Raw genomic sequence first — 15947 nt, 5'->3', positions numbered from 1 at the left:
TTGTGGTTTTTTTGTTTGTTTGTTTGTTTTGTTTTTTCCTTTTTCTGTCCCTCTGTAGCTGCCTGGGTGCCTCCTGCCAGCACACAGGGGCACCCGATGGGGACGCTGGGTGCGACCCCAGGCCTGGCGCTGTGTCCAGCAGCTATTCCAGTGCTCCTTCTCCTCCCTTTTTTCAGCTAGGTCTTAGCAGGGGTTTAAGTTTCCTTTTTGCCAGCAGCTGCACACACTCGGTACTCGCTGCTATTGGCACTGAAGATCAGAGAGGAGGGCAATGTGCTTTCCGTGATGAAATCTGGTTGGGAGCAGTAAAGATCTGAGGGCTCCCTCAGCCAGAAAATTGGATCCGGCTTACCTGAATGTCAGGTCATCTGGGCTGGAGTTAATAAATAGCTCGGGATGAAGGTGGACAAACAGAGAAGGAGCTGCTCTGTGCACGTAGGAGCCTAGTTTGCTGCAGGGTCTGGCCCTTCATGCCGTCCTACGGCTCCTCCTGGAAGGGCTCACCTGGGCGAGCAGTGGCTGGTGCTGAGGACCCCAGCTCAGTGCATGTCCCAAACCTGTGGGGACTTCATGGCCTCGAGATGTCTCCTCTATCAGAACTGGGTGAAACTGGCTATCAGATCCACACGTTATCACGGGCAGGTGAACAGACAGAATGGGTCAGGCTTTGGTGGCAGAAAATGCAGCTAGCACATCCCACTGGCTCTTCACAACTGTCACCCAGAAGGCCAGGTCCTGCTGGAACTGGGCTGCCAGGTGCTGGTGACACCAAAATGCATTCCCAGGGCCATCGTACCTGCAGCCAGGTGCCTGGGTCCTGTCCCACACGTGCAGACATCTTGGTGCACCTACCCACGCTGGAAATGCTGGCCATGCCATCACACCGTCTTGTAAGTGAGGGTGGCTGGTTTCCCCAGGGTGTGCTGCCTGCACCACTGCCCGTGCAGAAACCCTACACACATAGCCAAAGTCTTTGGGATTTGTCCCTATAGAAATGCCTGGAGAGGTGGAAAAAGGAGGATTCTGTGAGGAAACCTTGGTGTATGGTAGCTCCAAATATGCCAAACTGCTCCAGGAGAGAAGTCCCCACTCAGGTGGTATGCCCTGTCCCCAGGAGCATCCCGCAAGCTCTCTTTTCTCTGGGCCATGGGTAGTGTGCTGCCCATTTCAGGGTTTGCACAAACAAACACCAATCTCAGAGTTTCCTTCCAATGCCTCGGGTTGTTTCTGCAAGACTGCACAGTCACGGTTGTGTCCATGCACGCGTCCAAGATATCTTGGTTTGGAAAAGGGGTCAGGGACAAAGACAAAAAACGCAGGAAACACACCAAAAACGTGATTCATGGTTGCCATGGCTGTAATCCTGCCTGGTAACCCTGCACTGCCACATCTGAATGAAAAGAGAACGGGTGAAGTGAATGGGTCTGCCATGGACCCTGCCACCCTGCCCTCCACCTCTCTCTTTTTGGGTGCAGGCAGCCACAGAATCACAGCATCACAAAACAGGCAAGGTGGGAAGGGACTTGCAGAGGTCGTCTTGGGACTCCAGTCACCAGCCATCACCTTGTTTGTCCATCTTCTTCCCGACCAAGATGAGATTGTTCCCTTCGGCTGACAGAGGCTGAAAAATACGGCTTAGATCTGATTTTCTACCACCGCAGTTAGATTTTCTGTACTGTACAGGGGAAACAATGAAAGGTGAAATCCCTGTAGGGAAGGATTTGTGAAATTCTGCAGGAAATTGGTATTACAGATAATTGTTTCCTGCTGAGGGGATCTAACAGAACTTTGCAGAAAAGCTGCCCTTTTCAGCAATATCCACTGCAGTGTACCCAGGCACAAAAGTCTGTCTCTAGCACAAATGTGCTTCACTGCACATTTTCCTGCTGCACCTGAAATCTAATATTGGTTAATTCCACCGGGATTTCCTTCATAAGAGACAACATAGTGTAAATGGTAAACCTGTGAAATTGCAGATGAGGTGAAATGTTGGGTGCCTCGCCCTCTGGAGCACCAAGACTTTGATTCTTAATGGCAGCTATTGAGCCTTGCCTTTTGAAGATGTGCAGGGAAAATTTATTAACTATCAGCAAAACCTCTCCTAAGTAGGCTTGTACCATTAGAAGGCACCAGTTTTGTTCCGCTAAGGATAAAAAAGACACTTATAAGCAGCAGCATTCTTGTATCTGGTTCCCAGTATTTTTAGAATAGGTCCTTTTTTTTGGTCCCTATTGAAGGTACTTTGTTAAAATAAGCCAGCATTATCAGAATAACAGATACAGCAGTTGATGTGATACTGGGTTTTGCCATTATATACAGTTATGGATACATGTCCAGGAGAACTGATATTTTTTTTAAGTCTAGACGCCTTTGGTAAGCTACTCTGAGCTGCAGTCATGCTAACAGTGGATGGGGGAATAAGCCTTCAGACAATCTTTCCTCTTCATGCTCCTGCTAAACTTACCAAAGTAGACAGACGGCACTTTCTGGATCAGAAACTCCTGTCCATCGATCATAGCCCTCTTATTCAGCTGCTGCCAACAGCTTTAGGCTTGAAGCAACAGAGACTTTGAACTAGATAAAAGGAAACTTCTGCTTACAATTATTACAATCAGAACAAAACCAAGAGAGCTGTGACTGTTTTATTAATATGTGTGCTTTGCTGTTCCCAACCTTTGCAAAATCCGTGTATCTGGTTCTCCAAGAATATTACTACTTGGACCTAGTTCATATGGATTGCAAAGGATAAAGACATTCCTGAAAGCTCACTTGCCAGCTCCGCCGCTCTGCCAGCAGCAGTAATTTGAGAAGGAATGATGGTCCCTTTGAAATATGGACTGCAGTGTGACTGGAGTACTGGGCCCAGCTAGATACACGTGCATGGACAGACCTACAGACAACCCGTTTTCCTCATCTTCACCCTTCTGCTGCTGTGCAGCGCTCCTGCTGAGGGCACTGGAAGCAGAGAAGACATCAATTCTGATCTTTGAAATCGTTTCAGAAACATCGTTTCATCGTTTCAGCCACTGCATTGGGCTGTCCTGACAGTAGCAAGAGGAGCAAGGACTGGAGCAGAAGCTCAGATCTCCCATTTTCTTTTTATGTCTCAGTCATAGCTTTATGAAGAATTAGAGCATTTTTGCAGGACTCAAGCGTGCTGACAGTATCCGGTTTAACATGATAAACCTTGCTTGCCATCCCAAATTTACGAGCTATCAGATCAGCTCATCTGCTAGGTTGTTACAGCCCCTCCCTTACATCATCAGGAGTGAATGTGTTATATCGATTATGCCTTTTACAGTCCAACGTGGGTTTAAGTAAACTGCGTTAACTGAAGGGCTTAATGAGAAAAACAGCTTCTGCATGTAGAGCCCTACCTGAGACACAGATCTGAAATGCGCAAGTGTCTGTTACACAGACCCTAACTGCTTTATCAGATGAGAGGAGAAACCTGGCAAAGCTTAATGATCTCGCAGCAAAAGACATGAAGGAGGCTGAGAGGTTTCTGTCAGATCACCCAAACAGATACTTGGGCTGCAGGACGGCGTGCTGCCATCCCAGCTAATGAGTTCCCAGCACAAGCACCTCGGCTCTCCATTTCTCCAGAGAGTTTCCTGAAAGGTAATTGACTTTTTGTGAGCAGAATGAATAAACCGTAGCAGAATAGCAGCTACGGTCTCTTGTGCTCCCTGTCAGTCACTGGACTTCAATAACCAGATTTGTTACTATTTTGAGCTCTGTCTTGAGGAAAGAGGCACATGGACAGACATACTCTGCAACGTAGTGTAAGAGTTGGTTAATGGGGGAATTTTATACCTTGTTAGGAATGACTTTAAGCTGTTCTTGTGTAGCTTTATTGATGGGTTGTGGTACAAGTGGCTTTGAGCCTGGCATCCCATGACCCATCCAGCTTCCATGCACACTGGGCTGCAGAGTCCAACTTCTCCTACCAAGCCCTCAGCAGAGGGCAACGTAAGAAGGACTTCTATTTGGATCCCGCACAGGGAGTTGGAGGTACAGGGAGTTGGAGGTTGGTTTGGATACCGACAGGGAAGAGCAACACCAGCCAAGGTTTGAGCAAAAGCAGCTTGGACTCAGAGCCCAGGGCACAGCCACAGAGCATCAGAGAGCCCCTGAAGGTGGCCACCTTCCCCTGGGGGGCTGGAGAGCGGAGAGGCAGGAGGCAGGCTGTGGTGGCCAAGCCCTGCTAAGATGGCAGCACCTACAGCCACCCCCTTGCAGAAGTCCAGGTTTTTAAAGGAGTTCTGGGAAGGGGCGTACAAAAGGGAGAACCTAAGTCCTTAGGCAGCTGTGAATTGCTGTCTTGGATTTAGGCACCTAAGTGCTTTTTTGGACCTCATCCCAAACACTTCATTGAGTGAGCGTTGCTTTAGCTTTAACAACAGCCCGGTCAGGGGATAAGCAGCAACACAAACATTCCAAGCTGCTCTTTTAACGCATCCTAGGTTGCGAAAAAATGATCGGTGCAGAAACAGCTGCACTGAGTTACGGTGTCATTGCCCCAAGCTGTTTCCTTCACGGCTTCTACAAGGAAACACCCCTCAGCAGTGCTTTCCTCACTGCCTTCGCTGCAACACCATCGGCCCGGGGCGCTCCAGAAAGCTCCCGCTGGCTTTGTGTTGAAACTGGTGAGCAGCTCCCACCACCCGTGCCTCTGACCCTGTCGGGGAGGAAGATGGCTCCCGGCAGGTCGAGGAGGACAGCAGTGTAAAGTAGCATTGTTTCTGTAGTGATTGTTTGCCTCCTCCCTTAAATATAGAGAGGTCGCTTGTAAGGAGCTGAGCTTTGGGACTCGCTCTTACGCCTCCCTCCTGAGGCGTCTCAACTGCTTACAGGGTTTGTGGTGCTGCTCATGACCACAGAGTTCACATTAAGTAGAAAGAGAACAGAGAATCTTCTGGTAAAGAGGGGAAATAAATGGCAAAGCTTACCTTCTGTCACCCGGGACACGTGTACGTTGACTTTGGAGGACACACGGTCACAGGTGCGCGCTGCCTGCAGGGCACAACAAAAGACAGAGCAGAAGTAAGACGACTCATTTCCATTTCAATTTTCTCCTTGTAGTGGATGCAATTCAGCTTTGCCCGGTGCTGTCTGCCCGGCTATAGCTGCATGTGCCTGGCAGTGTTTAGTCTCGTTTCAGACAGTTCGTTCAGAGGCTGACTGGCTGCTTTTCTCCCAGAGCCTGCTGCGGACAAACAAGGCTCTCAAAAACAGTCTGAACGAAGGGTCTCCTTCCAGATTCAGGTCTTTTTAATACTTCAGAGGTGAAGTGGGGTCTTGTGAGGTCCCCGCTGTCTGGGAAGGGGGACATGGGACCCCCCAGAGTGGGGACTTGTCTGTGGGGACGACCGGGTTCGGACAGGCCGGCAGTGTGATTAAAGGGTGTGTGGTATAAATGGACCACAGCTCCCCAGCCTTTGCACGGCCTGCCTCCTGATGAGAGGGTGCGGGACACTTCTGTGCTGCGCTGCGACCTGCCAAAATATAGGGGGTGAAGCTTGAGCCCGTGGAAGACAGGATGTGATAAATTAAGGCTTCCGTGGTGGTTGTTTCTGATCCGAAATAGAGAAAATACAGTGTAAGTATAGGTGTAATTTCCACTGATGAGTCTAAAAGCCCTCTGGTGATTCAGACAGGCTGCATAAGTTGTACAGGAGGCAGTCTCAAGCCGAAACAACCTAGTAAAATGCACACGGATGCCTATTGATTAATCTGAATGAGGCTTTGCCCAATTAAAGTTTTTTATTATTTTGGTGCTTGGTTCCATTTTCCCTCTGGTGTTGGACAGACGGAGGGAAATGGAGGAGTTCGGCTTAGCAAGAAAAGCATTTAGCATGAGAGCTTGGACTTCCCCACCTTCCAAACAAGACTTATTTGTAATATCCGTATCAGCTTCCACAAGACTGCTTAAGAAATTAATAGACTTCAAAGACTTCCATGCTAAAATACAGCCCCTACACACCTGCAACCCTTCATGGTGCAGGCGTATGTTCTGTTGGTGCTGTGATCCTTTGCACAGTTGTTGTAATTTAACAGGTTATCAAGCAAAATTGTGTTTCCATGATGTTGCTCAGAAGGTTCTGGGCATGAGGACTTTCCTTGAAGAAGTGTCTCCTCTCCAGTCCCTCCAGAAGCACTGCAAGTGGACACCAGTTAGGAAAGGGGGATGAGAGCAGTATTTGAGTAAGTGCAAACTCTCCTGAAAAAACAATACAAGAGTGAGTAAGAGTTAGCTGCAAGAACAAACTATACAAGCACAAGGCAAGTTTATTACTGTGGGTCTAAAGACCCCACTCACATCTAAACCTGTACACCGGTGGGAGTGAGGGGGAAGGAAAGCAGCTTGTCGAGCATGCCTCTGTGCCACGGGGATGCTTTATGCAGCTATATTTTTCTATTTTGGACCCACGCTTGACGCAGAGGTGGGCCTGTGCTGCCCCCACAGATAACAGCACGCTCCTGAGGTGATTTCACAGCTTCAAGGCAGGCACTTTGAAAAGATTTTTCTATTAAGAGTGGATTTGAGCCCTAATCCCTTGACCCCGCCGGCACATCAGCATGACAGGTCCCTGCTCCTGATAACAAAACTCTGCGGTGCCCCTGCCTGCTCCCCTCACGGAGAGCTGCGTGGGGCGGCAGCGCTGCCCTGGCCGCCCTCCAGAGCCCGGGGATCTGTGTAATCTCCCGTGTCAAGATGTGTTTGGATACAGAAAGCCACACCATCCTGGTGTATATCAGGTAGATAACCGGAGCGGCCTGCCCCAGGGAGACAGATTCCTTGTGCTCTGTCCAAAACCCGTCCCTCCGCGGCCTTTCTGGTGGCTCTTCAACCCCGAGCGACACTCGTGCCTTCAGGGGGCTGTTCTTTGGGAGATAAACATAGCTCTTCTGGTTCCAAAATTACAAGCCATTCTCACATTTTTTCTCTTTAACAGACTGTAATTTCAGCTTTTTGGGTGAGGCTTTTTGTGGGAACGGCCTGGCATGAAGGGGTCTTGCAAACTCTTGTTGAACTCTGTGAGTAGTCCCATTACGGGCAGCCCTGCCTCATGCTCCCGCCCCTGCCACCACGCCGAGCTTCTTCTACAGAAAAATAATAAAATAAAATAAAATAAAATAAAATAAAATAAAATAAAATAAAATAAAATAAAATAAAATAAAATAAAATAAAATAAAATAAAATAAAATAAAATAAAATAAAATAAAATAAATAAAACAATAAAATGTTTTCTGCCCTTGATATCTCATAAAATGAGCTCATGTAGATGCATGGCAGGGAGGCAGTATTTCAGAAAGGACAGTGTTGCCCTTTGAAATAAACGATTTAAAATTTAATGCTGCCACAGCTGAAGGCTGGAATTGGTGAGCTGAAGTTAAATAGCTATTATTTAAATCCTTATGGAACTAATAGGAACTCTGCCGCAGAGCATTTATAACAAGAGCCGTTTTATTGTGTGCTGTGGTTTGGTATTAAAAAGCACTATTTCCGTGATGTTCCCCCGTTCCCCAGTGTGAACCTGTGGTCCTTGGGGAAGGGCTTACTGCAGAGCGCAACCCCTCCAGACTCTACTGCTTGATATTTACTGCTGCAACCATGGGTTCTTTTGTTGCCTGTATATGTTTTTCATTTGCTCCTCATGAACCCCAGGGCTTCAGTTGTATCTTAGAGCAGTGATTGCCACAGCCTAACTGCATGCAGCAGAAATAAGTACAAATCCCTACATCAGTAGCGGGTTTGCCATCTTCCAGCTAACTGTTTATATGTGTATGTTCAGCAAAGGGAGGAGACATTCCCAAACTACCTGTCCTGTTTCTACATTACTTTGCAGGCTTTTATCACCCCACCTCGTGTGTGTCCCTTCCATCAGGTGCCCCACTACTTCGGCCTCCGCTCTCCCAGATAAAGAGCTGCTCAGCACACACACTGTGTGCTTGTGAGTTAAGTTATTTGTGCTGCTAAGAACATGTTTGCAGCTGTTCTGAAGATGAAGTGGCTTTTTTTTTTCAAAGTAGGTTTGTAATTAGCTTCATGAAAAAGTCAAAGGATCTTCAGCCGATGCCTGTGGGCAACCTGAATTTGCTCCCAGCCTTCACCGTGATGCCAGTAGGTCACTATCTGACCTCCCACAGTGAATCTGCAGTCACAGTTTGTCAGTGCTGTGGTGCAAAACTCTGCGAGAGGACAGGGTGCGCCCAACTGCTTGACCAGACCAGCACTGGATATCAGGTGTGACACCAGGGGCTGCTGAGTGTTGGCTGGGAGCAGCCAAGCACTCCAAATGACAGTGAAGTGGGCATTTAGATCATCAAGATCTTGTGGTAATATATGAGATCCAACCAGAGTCCCTTCTTCTTTTACCTTATTTGAAGTATGCTTTCATGAGATTTTTCCACAGTGGTGTTAGTGGGATCACAGCCCTTGCTAACCCCTGCTTTTTGACTAGAGAAATAAAGCTAAAACCTCACCTGTGCTTGGAAAAAGACCGCTTCTCCGTTGTATACACCTCAAATGTCTGTTCTCAGCCACGACCTCACTTGCCATCGCCTGCAAGACTTCACTCCCTAATGAGTGACACGTGGATCATTAGCAGAAACGATGATGTGGCCATCACAGCCCTTGGCCTTCATACCTAGGCTTGTGGACATCAGCAGAGATGCAGTAATGTCTCTAGTGTACTGTTTGTATACCCTTGTACTTAAGGCATCAAATCCCTATTACTTCCATTGACCTAATGCAGATCAGCCTTCTGTAGGGCAGTGGGCATCCAAATTCTAAACTAGGAAAAGTAGGCCAGATCCAGCACCAATATTCTTTGCTATCGCCCAAGTATTCCCCTTCTATCCACCGCTGCCTTCTCCTGCCCCTTCTCCATTCCCAGTCCCAACACCTTCCCAGGAGGCCTGCTGGAGCTCCCAGTCCTTCTTGAGAGCTTTCCAGCTGAACGACTGTACAAATATTTTAGCCAGAAAACTCTTCTGAAAAATTAGGCCTAACAGTTCTGTTCCCCGTCTGGGTGATGGGAGCAATTCCTGTTAGAACTTCCCACCTCTCCGGGGTGTTGTGATGAGAAACTCATTAATATTTCCTGAGCACCCTGAGCCAACTCCTTGAATGAAAGAGCTGCAAGGATTATTTTAACAATACTTAGCACTTCAAAAGTTTTAAAAACACTATCTAATTTTCCCAAATGTAAAACAGCTAAAATTTGAAGGGTAATTTGCGTGCCACACCTCTTAACCTCTTCAGCAGCCTCCTCAATGTTCAGGTGCCTTCACACACAGTGTGTGTGTACGGTTCCTCCGGGTTAACTACTCTTTTATTTCTAGTTTTTTACCCATTTTTTTTGTCCCTCCATCATACATTCAGGTGTGATACAGATGCTCACTTAGTCCTTATATCTAAAGGAAAATACAATCAGTGCACTGACCCACTACTCTCTGGCAGCCTATGTAGCGGTGTGTCGGTGACTGCCTCGTACCTATTTCCGAAAAAAACAGTGTCCAAGAGCCAGCAATTGCCTGAGTTACACAGCCACAGCTCAGACAGCAAAGACTGACCAAGGCAAAGACACTTCTCCCACTGAACCCCCCCTCAAAGCCAGAGCCAGTTGTGAGACCTCCCTGCTGTCCCCACGCTCTGTCCGTCTGCTGACGAGTTATCGCAGCCTCTGGTCCGACACCTTGTGCACAAACCAGCTGGTGTGTATTACATCGTCCTCGCAGAGCAGTCACCACCCGGTATCGTGAACTATTTCCCTGTGTTCCATACACACCCATCCCGTCCGCTTCTCTGGGGCACTTAGGAAGCGGTAAAGTAGTTAAGGAATTGAATCCCCAAATATCAGGTCAAAATACAGCTAAAGAAGTACGGAGGACAAACCAAAACATCTCCTCTCCATGGCAATGCTTAGTGTTTCCCTTGATGTAGCTATAAAATATCTGAAGCTCCTCTGTTCCAAACTGAAGAGGTGCCAATTCTATAAACAGGTGATTACTGGCGGGAGGAGTAATGTGACATGTTTTCTTGCAAAAGTGTAATATCTGTTTTGTTTATGAATAGCATCTGTTCTAAGAAAGTTTCATATATCATGGCCGTAACATGCCATATAGGATGGACAAGAGGAAAAAATAAGCACGGTTTTAATAGCACATCTGTGGCTAGTTAGTTATGGTAAACTTCAGGTATGTGGTGATTTCAGCGTGTGTTCCTAAATACATCCCCAGCAACTGGATCTAAGACAAATGCTGTTACTGCATTTCAGGGAATAATTAATGTACCCAGTCACTTAAAAGCACACCAAAATTTGATGGAATCTGGTTGACCTCAAGGTAAAAAACACTGACACAAGATCACCTAAAGATACAAGGCTGAAAGCTTGCACCAAGCTAGGTAGGGATGGCAGGACAGCTCTGGCCCTGAGCAGCAGTGCTGATGATGGGAGACAAAACACAGAAGAGTCCTGGTGAGGGAGGCTTTCAGGCCAGAGCGAATTATAAAGGCATAAAGCAGCAGTAACTTGCACCGGGCAGGCCAGAACTTCCCATTCACTCATCACACAGCAACGGCCAGCAGCAGTGCTGGGGCTGAGGAGCTGGCCGGTGTGCAGCATGCGCCGTGTTTTTCCTTTTCCCCTCCCTGCGCATTAACTCGTCTGCATTTCCCCCATCTGGCCTGCCTCTCCCGTGTTTGTGCGTTCCTGCTTTCCATGATTTCTCCCTATAACGGCCACTAACTCAAACTCGAGGCCAGAGCTTTGCTTTGCTGTGCATGCTTGCAAATGGCTTTTGACTCGTGGTTTCTTCGCCCTTCTTGCCCGCTGCGAGCCATGCGGAGCACCCAAAGTGCCAATAACGGCTCTGTCCTCTCCTGTCTCATTGTGTCACTGATTTTCGCCCACCTCAGGAGCCCTCAGTGGCCGAGCCCTGTGCCAGATGCTTCAGGGCTCTTTTCTCTTCTGCAGATCCCATTCGTATGTTTCTCTCGCAGCCACATTTAGCTCTTACAGCTGTTTTAGGTTGGGAGTGCCAAACAGAAGATGGTCAAACTGTAGTCCCCTTCTCCAGAAAGAGCCAGGAGAGGGACATCTCTGCAGGACCGTGGGCTTTGCAGGGGAGCAATGCTCCACTGGCCATGCACATTTACTGCGATCACACACACACACACACACAAAAAAAAAAGCAGAATTGCTTTCCTCCTCTGCTTTTCCTCATCTTTGCCTTTCTCCAAGCATCCTTGCCCTTCTCCACCTGCGTGAGACCATGACCCCACCGATCTGGGCACTGAGCTGGGGCAAAACCAGAAACTCCATCTGCCCCAAGAGCCTGCTCGCTAGCAGGCTGAGGGCAAGATGCAGGAGGGGCGAAAAAAAGTCCCCAAAAGCCACACTGCTGTGGAGGGGCAGAGCCCAGCGCAGCGCTCAGAGCTTCCCAGCCGCAGTCCCGTGTCTTCGTGCCGTACACCAGTCCTCTGCTCAGCCCCCCTTGTGTGGGATTTGGGGCTGCAGCTGTTCACAATCGCTAATTGTGAGTCCAGCCTGAGAGAATGCCCAGATCATCTTGAAAACGATGTGATTTGCTTTCTGGTGTCAGACCACAGAGCTACGTCCAGGTCGTGTTTTCAGGCTTTTCTCTGTAACAGGAGAGCCAGAAGCACAGGTGGCTGTTCTCTTTGTTTTAGGAGGAAAGCTGTTTCTCATTTCAAGGCCTTTTGACTTTAAGGAAACCTTCGGAGAGTGCAGGACTCCTAACAAATTTGCAGAAATGCCTTCATTCAAGGGCTGCACCTCCCTTTGCAGCCCACCACATACCCTCAGAAGAGGTGTAACAAAAATATCCCCAAACACAGAAATGCAACCAGTACCCGGCTTTGGGGTGTGCTGCCTTGTGTGCTTTTATCGCGCTCTCTGCAGGCAGTGAACTCCCGAGGGCAAGGACCTGACCCTTCCCTTCACGTTGACATTGTTCAGAACATGACACAGGCTTCCTCCTCTGGAGGGGCTGCTCCAGCTGGTGCCCCCCCACCATCTCCCAGTGCCGCAGCAGCTCCTGGCCTTGCTCTGTGTCCTAATCCCCAACAGGGAGGTTTGGGCTCGGGAAGGAGGGATGTCAACAGGAGCATCTCCTACAGCCAAGCAAACAGCCCTGAGGTGCAGCCATGCAGATGAGGAAATCATCCTGGATTTTTATTTATTTTTTCATACAAGACAGTAGAGACAGGTATTAAAAAAAACACCTCCCAATTTGCCTGTCAAGAGTCAAGATATTTAAATAATAAACCTTAACTAGTGTCAGCAAGGCCTCTTTGATGGAAACCTGTGCTACCATCACGCCCACAAGAAGCTGTGCTCTGACAAAACCCAATCTTTCTGCTCATTTACTGTTAGCCACAAGGCTTTGCTGTGGGCAAAATACAGGGCTACCTGACCAGCAAAGCTGCGGGAGCTGCACAGGTACCCTGCGGGGCTGGGGTGTGAGGTGCTGCAGGGGGTCCTGCTGGAGGTCCCCCTGCCACCAGTGGTGCTGCCCGTGGGGGACGCTTCACGTGCCAGAGGCTGCAAGCAAAGCCTCGCTGCTGGAAGGCAAAAGGAGATGCCTGAAGAAAAGCAGGGCAATGATGATTACATCGAAAGCAGGGCACCAGGAACCTGCACCTGGTTCTGGGCTCTCCTGCCCAGCTCTTGGAGTCATCACTCAACTTCCAGCCCTTGCTTTCCCACTCTTAGCCAGAGCACGTATTGAATAGGGCTCTGTTTGTGAACATGTGTAAAGTGCTTTGATGGCCTAGGGTAAAAGTCAATTAAGACATGGCGAGCAGTTGGCGGGCCCAAGCAATTGCTGAAGTAAATGATTCACAAACATGCCCTTTCCAGAGCGTCATTAAACTGAAGCAGATTTTCAAATGATTCACCTGTTTCTTGAGGCTGAATAAATGACGGGGAGTGGAGAGGTGGGGAAGCAGGCAACCAATAATGCTTCAAAAACACTCCCAAATGTCACAGTGAAAACCGTGGCAAGGACGAGCCCTTTGGGCACGTGGTCTGCCCAGGCCAGCAGATGCGGCAGCTGAGGAAGGATGCACTCTGGTCCCTCTCCCTCTGCTGGACTCTTTCTGCAGATCATCCCCATGCAGGTAAAGTTGATATTTTCCATCATCAGCCCCACATGGGAGCGTGCTCCCAGCAGGGCTCCGGGGTCAGGCCCTTCTGCGTTACCTTCCTGGAGGGTTGCACCGCCGTTGGACGTGTCCCCAACTCAGCTTCGCAGCGAAGCGCCCAGTGAGCAGGCTTGTGATGGCGGGCTGCGATCATAGAATCACAGAACCGTCAAATCAATAAGGTTGGAAAAGGCCTCCAAGATCATCTGGTCCAACCATCCCCCTACCACCAATATCACCCGCTAAGCCATGTCCCTAAGCACCACGTCCAACCTTTCCTTAAACAACCCCAGGGACGGTGACACCACCACCTCCCTGGGCAACCCGTTCCAATGCCTGACTGCCCTTTTTGAGAAGAAATGTCTCCTCATTTCCAACCTGAACCTCCCCTGGTGCAACTTGAGGCCATTCCCTCTAGTCCTATCACTAGTTATCTGCGAGAAGAGGCCGACCCCCAGCCCCCCACACCTTCCTTTCAGGCAGTTGCAGAGAGCAATGAGGTCTCCCCTGAGCCTCCTCTTCCCCAGACTAAACAACCCCAGTTCCCTCAGCCGCTCCTCACAGGACTTGTGTCCCAGGCCCTTCACCAGCTTCGTAGCCCTTCTCTGGACACGCTCCAGGGCCTCGATGTCCTTCTTGTAGTGAGGGGCCCAAAGCTGAACCCAGCACTCGAGGTGCGGCCTCACCAGAGCAGAGTACAGGGGAACAATCACCTCCCCGGTCCTGCTGGCTGCGCTATTCCTGACACAAGCCAGGATGCCGTTGGCCTTCTGGGCCACCTGGGCACACTGCCGGCTCATGTTCAGGCGAGCATCGACCAGCACCCCCAGATCCCTTTCCTCTGCGCAGCTTTCCAGCCACTCTGCCCCAAGCCTGTAAGGTTAAACATGGTAGGGACCTCAAAGATCACCTCACTGCCCCGGGCAGGGTTGCCACCCGCTAGCTCAGTTTGTCCAAGCCCCCATTTTCCTTGAATTATACCCGAAGAGAGGGGGCAGGACGGGAGCCTCCAAGCGAGCCCCAGACGCCCTGGGGGGGCGGGCGAGCCCCGGGGGCCTCCCGCGGCCGCTCCGCCCCGCTCCTCCCGTCCCATCCCAGTCCGTCCCAGTCCGTCCCATCCCATCCCGGCCCGTCCCGGCCCGTCCCGCCCCGTCCCGCCCCGCCGCGGGTGGCGGGCCCCGCAGGCTCGGCGCCTCCCGGCTGCCGCGGAGCGCGGCGGCCCCGCCGCCACCCGAGCGAGGGCCGCCGGCGGAGCGGTGAGTGCCGGCCGGGCCGGGGGCAGCGGAGCGGGCCGGGGGGGGCTCGGGGACGAGCTGGAGGAGGCGGTGGGGTCGCCGCACCCCCGCCCTGCACCTGCTGGGACCCCTCGGTGAGGGGAGGGGGGGGTCCGCCGGCAGCCCCCCAGTCCCCCGGGGAGCTCGGGGGGTGCCGCGGCTGGAGCAGCCCGCGGGGGTCCCCGGGGTGCTGGGTGGCAGCAGGGGGTGGCAGCGGGGTGGGAAGCACCAGCAGGCTCCCCCGTGGGGGTCTGTGCTCACTGCCGTGTCTGCCCGGCAGTCGGGGGGGGGTCTGGTGGTTTGTTTCCCTTTTCCTCGTTGTTTCAAAGCGCTTGCTGTTACAGAGGGGATCTGTGCCGTTATGTCCCTTGGTAATTGGCTCCCAATTACAAATTACGGCCTCGCTCGGCCCCTGGGTCTGTGCCAGCGGACTCCTGCATCTATTAAAGATTTATTTTTTTTTTCCTGTTTTGTCAAGAGTTGAGAATAATAGCTTTTTTTGTGGCGTGGACCCTGCATGTTGAGTTACCCCAGCCCGTGTCTTTAAGTGAAAATATGATCTAACCGAGCGCTCAGGCTGATCCACACGGGCAAGACGTTAAATCTTGGCCGGTGACAATGAGAACTGTGTCCTGCCGAAAAGCGTTCAGCTGTGCTTCTTCCCGTGAGCGGGAGCGTTTTCATTGCTTTAAAAGTTCTGGTTCTGCCCAGGAAGGCTGTTGCTGCTCGTGGGGAGCAGGCACGTGGAAAACAGCAACCTTCCAGCTTCAGACCGAAAACGATCGGGTTGATGACAGAGAAGGGCTGTGCAGTTAAGGGATGCAGCCGCTGCAAGAGCCTCAGTTTGTCCCAGCGCTTCCCGTTTCTAATCGCCGAGGCTAGACCTGCCCTACCCTGTCATGTTCTTGCAGTTCTACCGCGCGCCAAGGTACGTGGAGGAAAAAGTGTGGTCCTGCCAGCGATCCCCTTTGCCGAGGATGCCGAGGGCAGCATGAGTAGGGAGGGGACCAAGGCAGGTTGCTGCCCCGGGCAGCTCCTACCCCTGGAGGCAGGATGCTCCCTAGGGTGTCCCACCGGGCACAGCGTGCTGCAAAATGCCAGCTCAGGCTGTTGTTTCAAAGGTTGGGCCCCATTTCTGCATCCCCCCTTCTGGTGGTGGTGTTCATGCTTTCTCCTTGCTGCAGCGTGTGTTCGCCAGCTCTTGGAAAATACTGACCGTGCAGAGCCTGCCTGGCTGTGTGTGTCAAGTGGCATGTTACAGTGGTATATTGTTCTTTCGATGCATAATTTCACTGGCCTCTTGTGACCTAAAAAGCACACAGAAAATAAACAAGGGCATATTGTTCAGTGGGAAGGATGCAGAAAATCTTCTGCCCTTAGCCGCCCGGTTAGGAAAAGGTTACTTTTAAGTGTTGCTCCTGATTGCCAGAGAAATGACATGGCACATGTGAGCTTGGTTTTTGCCAAGCAGACTTTATTTGGGAGGTGATGCATTT

At 50.5% G+C, this 15947-nt stretch overlaps 1 protein-coding gene across 4 annotated transcripts in view; it reads left to right on the top strand.

The window, feature by feature from the left end:
- The window catches only part of JCAD (junctional cadherin 5 associated), a 60730-nt gene that overhangs the window by 15605 nt on the left and 29178 nt on the right, over positions 1 to 15947 (top strand). For 3 of the 4 annotated variants that reach the window (XM_066991558.1, XM_066991559.1, XM_066991556.1), the window contains exon 1: positions 14279 to 14433. The exons of the other annotated variant lie outside the window; for it this stretch is intronic. The gene's annotated coding sequence lies outside the window, so the exon portion shown is untranslated. Of the gene's footprint in view, positions 1 to 14278; positions 14434 to 15947 lie in introns of those variants that run through there. 4 annotated transcript variants of the gene reach the window in all.

The sequence above is a fragment of the Anser cygnoides genome, chromosome 2 (assembly GCF_040182565.1).
Source record: "Anser cygnoides isolate HZ-2024a breed goose chromosome 2, Taihu_goose_T2T_genome, whole genome shotgun sequence".
In the NCBI taxonomy this organism is placed as follows: Eukaryota; Metazoa; Chordata; class Aves; order Anseriformes; family Anatidae; genus Anser; species Anser cygnoides.
Note: the sequence above shows the minus strand (reverse complement) of the source record. Positions and strands in the feature narration are given on the sequence as shown.